Source organism: Meriones unguiculatus, chromosome 14, assembly GCF_030254825.1.
Source record: "Meriones unguiculatus strain TT.TT164.6M chromosome 14, Bangor_MerUng_6.1, whole genome shotgun sequence".
Lineage (NCBI taxonomy): Eukaryota > Metazoa > Chordata > Mammalia > Rodentia > Muridae > Meriones > Meriones unguiculatus.
Genome location: NC_083361.1, coordinates 37,057,414 through 37,065,546, shown reverse-complemented (window position 1 = coordinate 37,065,546; position 8,133 = coordinate 37,057,414). Strand labels below are relative to the sequence as shown.

The 8,133-nt window shown below is 37.9% G+C and overlaps 1 pseudogene; it reads left to right on the top strand.

Annotated features, from left to right (window-relative positions):
- Positions 1 to 698: 698 nt before the first annotated feature.
- LOC132646982 (vomeronasal type-2 receptor 116-like) lies at positions 699 to 7,700 on the top strand (annotated as a pseudogene).
- The last annotated feature ends 433 nt before the right edge of the window (positions 7,701 to 8,133 follow it).

Here is an 8,133-nt window from a genome sequence, read left to right as displayed (position 1 = left end):
AACTGTGGTTCTGTGAGGACCAGGATGATTGTGGATATAGAGGTCTCAAACTTTCTGGATTTCACCTGACTGTTAATTCTCCACACACTGGAGACACAGGTTTTGTTTAGGTGTTCTATACTTGTCACTGGTGTGACATATTCTATAGTGTGCATGCTCTGTGGATCTCAGATGGAGCACAAAAGAGGCTGCCTTTCTATCACATGGATTTGATGACACAATGCTCAGCTTGAAATCATTAGCATTTTTGTATGTCCCTCCTGAATTGATAATTTAACCTTCATTGTGGATCATCTAAGAAAATGCAATGACACAATGTCTAATGCTGTACACATAAACATATTTGTAAGATAGTTCTGAGAAAATTGTCTCAAAATGGCTCTGCCTGGGGTCTCAATGTCCACAAATATGAATGATGTCATGGAACAGAAGAGTGAACTATTATCATAGTTATTTATTATCTCATGTTTATCACATGGACTGTGGATATCAGATGATGAGCTCCAGGAAAGAGAGTATCAAAATTTCCTCCAGGATTCAGGAAGGACCTGGGGGAAAAAAAGGACCATGAATGTGCAAGTAGCCTCTCCCTTGCACAGAAAAATAAAAGCAGGTAGGAAGACGAGAGTGCCCATTTGATATGCTGATTTGCACGACACTTTTCAGGCCACATTTCCCAGGCTTACAGTAGGACAAAGATGTCCACTTTGATTTTATTCTACTTGCTTCTGCATATTCCACTTCTCATGGCCAGTTTCATTCCTTCCAGCTGCTTTTGGAGAGTGAAGCAGAATGAAGAAAAGGATGGAGATTTAATGACAGTTTGTTTTTTCTGCCTCAGGACAGTACATTTACCTGTGGAAAAAGAGTATTTCATCAACATCCTGAATACACTGTAAGTGTTTTTGTATTTTCCATTTAAATACTGTCATGAGTATATCACATGGGGTCTGAAGATAAGGGAAAAATCATTGCTCTGAGTCCTCTGTTTGGTTCTCGCACAGTGAACACCAAGAAACAATTCCAAAATCTTTTAGAGATTCAATGCTGTTTATCACTTTAAATTACTCCATAGAGTGTTTTGTTTTTCCATTAGTTAGCCTCAGTATTATAGACCCAGAGGTTGAGTGAACACAGGGCTGTCTACCATGATCCACAGCAAACAGCTCTCCTGTTGACAGTTACCAAGCAGAGTAGCCAGTGTTGTCTTATAAAAAGATGCTCCACACTATTTCAATCAGTATCAACAAGAAAAAAGTACAATTAAATAACCATAGAGGTGTGGGAACATTTTTCTGTCCCTGTATAGCTTTTAATACATGTGCTGGGCCTGTAATGTTTGGGCCACGCCTAAGTACAGACAGCTTTCGTATAGATGTTGTTACTCCCTGAAAGGCTCTGCATGTGGTCATTCATGTCTTCTGAACCTTCATCAAGAATGGAAGTAGGAGATCTGTCGGATATGAACTTTAAACATGTTCTTATACCTCCATCTTCACTTGTATACATACACAGCCACTGGCCTTTAAGTACTACAAAGCTCAGTTCTCCACTCTGTCTTTAGAGTAAAGAAGAAATGTTTGGACTGTAAATTTGTTTGAAAAGTGAGGCTGTCACTAATAGTGGTGACTACTTACTTCCCTTGTCACTTGCCTAAATGACATTTGTGACATGTATAGTTAACAATACTTGACAATAGGAATAGAGTTTCCTAGAAGCTCATCTCTGCCATTATTGGAGAATGGTGTGTCTTCTCTCTTTGTGTCCAAGTTGTTTATTCTCTGACACTTATATCACTTATATTACCTCTTATGTTCCTCTTTCAGGAATTTTACAAACTGAAATTGCTTATTTTATCAATGTGGTTACTGTACACATTTTTGATTTTGTGGATTTCTGGTAGTTGTTTTCCAACACAGTACGTTGGACCACTAGGACACTCTGGCAACTCAAAAAACTGATGTGTCTTAAGCATAGATAATGTTTGAGTCAAACAATTTGTAGTCTCAAATTCCTGTTGTGTGTTACTGAAATTTTCAAAGACAATATTACTGCATGATAATAAAGCATATTGTAAAATGTTCTAATTTTGTAGACAGACACCACAATGTACAATGTCTAAGTAGAAAATAAATTTCATTTAACTTTGCATGAACCATTCAAAAGAAAGGAACATGATTGATATTTATTGGTCAGATGATATGAAAAGACTAGAAAGAGACAGGATAAGTTATAATTTTCATAAAGAGAAAGAAAAATGTTATGTTATATTCCAACTGAATTTTTCCCATTTTTTAAAAAACATAATCATACAGATTTCCCACCTGTTTTACTCTTTATATCCTATCATTTTAAAGACATGGAAAATTGGCACATACAAACCTCCCTGCAATTTCAAGAAGTTACTATTTCTCAGTAGGGTGGTAATGTTCTGTTGGTGTAGCTGGAGTCAGTAAAAAGATATTTTTATATGAAAATATATTGCTCAGATGTATCAAGCATGAATCCTATCCCCTTGTAGAAATACAATAGTTGCAGGACACTGAGAAGCTTGTGCATACCCTTAACCTGTTCATGCATATCTGGAGAAGGAATATCTGTGAGCATTTGAAGCCAGACTAGACTAGAGAAAAACACATTCAAAAAGCATAGGATGAATTACATTCATAATGGATTAATGAGCATTGTTCATGTCCACACACAAAGATGCATACAGAAATATATATTTCAAAATCAAGGTATTTGATTATTCATTTTGCCTCCCAATCATAGATCTGTCTTCCTCTCCTCTTAATCCCACCCTCCCTCCATTTTCTTCATCCACCATCCTCCATTCCTCAGAGAAGGGGAGACCCCTACTAACACACCAAAGCTTGTCAAGTATCATCAGGACTGAGACTCTTCTTCACTGGCCTAAAAAAGCAGCCACAACAGGAGAAAGTGATCAAAAGCAAGAAAGAGAGTTCATGTCAGAGAGAACCACTGGTTCCCTTAAAATGGAACCCACAAGAAGCCTGAGCTTCTCATGGGCTACAACTCTGCACGGCATAGGTCCTAGCTATACATGGTCCTTCTCTGGTGCTTCTGTTTCCTCAAGCCTGTCTGAGCCCTGGTTATTTGGCTTGGTTGGTCTTCTTGTGGACCTCCTGTCACATTCAGGTCCATCTATCCCTCCCCCGACTTTTCCACAAGACTCCCTACAATTTAATCAATGTTTGGCTGTGGGTCTCTGCATCAGTTTTGATCCACTGATGGATGGATCCTGGCAGGGAACAGCTATGCTAGGGTCAGTACGGACCAATCATTGCTCTCACATTTAATAAATCCCTGCACCCTCTTTACCCCTGCACTTCTTGTAGGGTGGATAATTTTTGGATCAAAGGTTTTGTGGGTGGGTTATTGTTCCCCCACTTAAGGCTTCTGTGTCCAGTAGCAAGAATCTCAGGTAGAGTCAAGTCCATGATTTCCCAAAATCCTACCCTGTCTTACTTCTCCAGCCTGGTAGAGAGAGATGACTCCACCCATGTTTTCTCTTCTCTCGGCAGGTCCTCTCTCCTCCCACCCCAACTTTCCCAGTGGCTGATCTCTACATTCTACACTCCCTCTCCTACCTTCCTTCCTCTCCAGCATCTTCTACAGTCTACTCTATTTTCCCTTCTAAATGAGATTTAAGAATCCTCACTTGGGTCCTACTTGTTACTTATTTTGTTTGGGTCTGTGAAGTGAAGTATGTTTATCCTGTACTCTATGGCTAAAATCTGGTAATGAGTGAGTACATACCATGTCTGTCTTTCTGTGTCTAGGTTACCTCACTCAGGATTATCTATTTCCACTCATTTGCCGGTACATTTCATCATTTCCTTGTGATTAGAAGGTGAATCATATTTCATTGTGTAAATGTAGCACAGTTTCTTTTTTATTTTTATTTTTTATTATTTGTTACATTTTATTAACTCTGTATCCCAGCTATATCCTGCTCCCTCATTCCTACCCAAACTCTCCCTCCATCCCTCATCTCTTCCCTGCCCCTTTCCAAGTCCACTGATTGGAGAGGACCTCCTCCCCTTTCCTCTGATCCTGTATTATCAGATACCTTCAGAACTGGCTGCAAAGTCCTCCTCTGGTAACAAAGTTTCTTTATTGATTCTTTGGTTCACGATCATCTAGGTTGTCTCTGGATTCTGGCTATTACGAATAAGGCTACTATGAACATAATTGTGCACATGTCCTTGTCCTATGGAAGAGCATCTTCTGGGTATAAGACCAGGAAAAGGATAGATGGGTCTTCAGGTAGAGCTTTTCCCAGTTTTCTCAGAAACTGACAGATGATTTCCAAAGTCAGACATACATTTTTTAAAAAATACCTTGATGCTGTGTGATTTACTTGAAAATAAATCATTGAAAAGATTTTCTGCTTCCAAAGATAAATTACAAAGATATCAGCATAAGGATAGATATGAAGAAATGTGTTAAATATATTTCCCACAATTATAATCAATTGTTAGTACAGCAGCAAATGTTGCCTTCATCATTCATTCTTGCACTACCCCAACAAGTTCAGATAATTTTAAAATAAATGCTTACACATCATGTCTATTTTTCTTGTTGCTGAATAATTATGAAAGGAGTACTGTTTGATTAAAGCCTATGCCCTTGTGTTTACCTTCTGAGCAATCACTCAATAAACACAGACTGAAAACACTGTCAAAGGTGTTTGTTTATGGAAGATGAACTCTCATGAAATTTTTTTGCTTTTGCAAGCTTCAAGATTCTTACATCATCCCAAACTCACTACACAGGACATTAGATCCAAATTTTGGGCGTGGGGTCCAATATCATCAAGTATGGAATAGTCATTATATTGACTGCAAATTATCATATAGAGATTTCTGAACATAATGATTATTGTACCCTTTTACAGAACACCAGCTTAAAACCAATAGTTTGCTCTAGCCTTGGCTTTTTCAATGGATGAAATCAACAGAAACCCTGATTTTTTGCCAAATACTTGTCACAAGTATACAGTCTCATTCCTCTTTCTGAACAAAATCATAATTTTATTTCTAATTATGACTGGGGCCAAGATATGAAGTGTAATATATTCCTTATAGGACCAAATTGGGCAACATCTGTGTTATTTCAGACACTCATGTGCCACTTCGCATCTCAGCAGGTGAGATTTTGTTGGGTGGAAATTAATGAAATTGTCTGCATTGGTGGTTTTAACGAGGTATTAAAAAGCGTGTAAAGAAAAGACTGGTTTTAATGGCCATATGTCAGTCTATGTAGTTCAAAGTATTATTCAAAGAATTGATGGGTTTCCTATATTTCCTTGTGTGAAATGGGGATAAAGGAAGATGTAAAAGCTTAGGAGAATTTCTAGAACTGTTTACAAGTTCTTAGAAGTGCATGCTTCCTTATGCTGCTTTCCATGTTGTAGGTTCTTCAGCTTACTTATGGACCTTACCAACTTATCCTGAGTGATCATGAACAATTTTCCTATCTGTATCAGATGGCCCATGAGGATTCATCGCTTGTTCTGGCCATGGTCTCCTTCTTACTTTACTTCAGCTGGAACTGGGTTGGGCTAGCCATCTCAGACAATGATCAAAGTATCCAATTCCTCTCATATTTGAGAACAGAAATGGAAAAAAATACAGTCTGCTTGGCCTTTGTGAACATGATCCCAGGCAACACACAGCTATACATGTCAAGAGCTGAAGTGTACTACAAACAAATCATGACATCATCTGCAAATGTGGTTATCATTTATGGTGACACAGATGGTACTCTAGCTGTGAGCTTCAGAATGTGGGAATCTCGAGGTATACAGAGAATATGGGTCACCACCTCACAGTGGGATGTCACTACAAGTCAGAGAGACTTCACACTTGACTCATTCCATGGGAATCTTGCTTTTGCACACCACCATGGGAAGATTTCTGGGTTTAAAAATTTTGTCCAGACATTGAACCCTCTCAAATACTCAGACAAGTATCTGGCAAGGCTGGAGTGGATGTACTTTAACTGTGAAGACTCAGCAGCTAACTGTAAGACACTGAAGAACTGCTCATCCAATGCCTCATTGGAATGGCTAATGGAACAGACTTTTGACATGGCCTTTAGTGATAGCAGTTATGACATATATAATGCTGTGTATGCTGTGGCCAATGTCATTCATCAAAAGCTTCTTCAACAGGTAGAAGATCAGCTGATTGACAATGGAAAAGGACATGAATTTAGCTCCTTGAAGGTAGTGTTACTTTCTTTGATTGATACCTGCTCACATCAATGCCATAGATTTTAAGGATCTCTCAGAGTGGACTAGGAAATGTTCCCCCCAACACACTACATTTCTAAGCATGTTTTCTTCTGACAAAGTAAGTCTAGAGATTTGACAGTTCTCTAATACAAATGCAGTAGAATCGAATACACTATTTTTCAATGAAAATTAGTGATTCTGCCAAAGAGCACCTGAATATAATCACACCTGTACTAATATTAGAGACATAATATGTCCTTCCTCATTATTCTTCTCTGTGATGAGAAGATGGGTGTTTGGTCACTAATTTCAAATTTTGTGTTAATAAATTAAAAAGATGGTTTTCTCTTCTTATTCTGTCTCAATTATAGTCTCTGAGGACCTTCCTCCGAGGCTGAGAGTAATTACACAGAGAAGAGTGCTATGGTTCAGTTCAGTGCATAGATGTATGTTCATTTGTTTGAATGTGTGTTTCTCACTGTGTATTTTTGTTTCTATGTGTGTATACCTGTTGTGTGTGTGTGTTTCTGTCCTGCTGACTCTCTGTTTTCTGTCTGTGGATGGGAGCCAAAATGTGTCTGTGTGTCAATGTTTCTCATATATATATATATATATATATATATATATATATATATATATATATGTTGCTGTTGTTGTGTGTCTATTTGTTTGTCTATCTTTGTATATTGTATTTTTCTTTGTGTCAATGTCTCCGTGGTAGGTCTGCCTATTTCTCTATGTCTCTCAGTGTGTATTTGTCTGTGCATAACTCTGCATGTGTTCTATGTGTTTCTGTACTCAGATGTCTGTTCGGGTTGCATGTGTCTGTATGTGTGTGTCTGTATGTTCACGTGTGCCTAGGGAGGTATGCTGCTATGTCTCTGCATAAATGTATGCCTATATTATTTGTGAATCTCTGTATGGATGTGACTCTCTCTGTGTCCACATATCTGTCTGTTTGTGTGTGTTGCACATGTATGTTTGCTGTCTACATGAATGTCTATGATTGAGTTTCTGAGTTTCCTTTCAGAGAACTAAAATTCTGCAAACATTAGAATGAATTAATTTATCATTTTGCTTTCATTGAGATTTTCCCCCAGAATACCTTCAATTAATTTATCTTTCACATGGAAACAGAATACATTTTCTCAAAAAAGGAAGAACATACAGACTACAGAATGGTGCCTGTCTTTTAGAAGTACTTCTTCCTGAGAAAGACCCACTGCACTAGTACTGTTGGAGACAAAATGAATATGAACTGAAAAGAAAAACTGCACAAAGAGTATGACATCTTCCACATTAGGATTTTCCAACATGGCTGTGGACTTGCTGTGCAGATAGTAAGTTTAGACCATATTTTTCACGTGGTCCACAGCTCCAGTTGTCTCATGACATGATAGAGGGGGCCACAGGAAGTAGACAGGTGGGCCTTAAATAACTGTACTGAATTCTATCACATAGCAGTAAATGATGTGTGTTTAGTGATTCCACTTATGCTTTCTTCTAACTTAATAAAATGAGATAAATTGTTACATAATTAACCTACTTCTAGCTTCCCTATATTTATGTTACTCATTATTATTTGGATGTGACATTTTTATTTCTTTGTGGATTTTACATGCGCAATGCATACAGTATATTTAATTGTCTCAGAACCTGTTTTATTTTTTAGTAAGAATATAAAACTATTTTTGATCACTCACTGATATCATTTCCTGGAAAATCCAATGGGCAGTTTAGTCTTCATGTGGGATCCTGGAGAGTCTGTTTTGGGAGCTATTTCTAACATGGACTTTGTTGCCTGCATATGGATCACTTCCTCCAGGAGCACTGCCTTGCTTGGCCAAATGGAGGAGAATATGCTCAGTAAG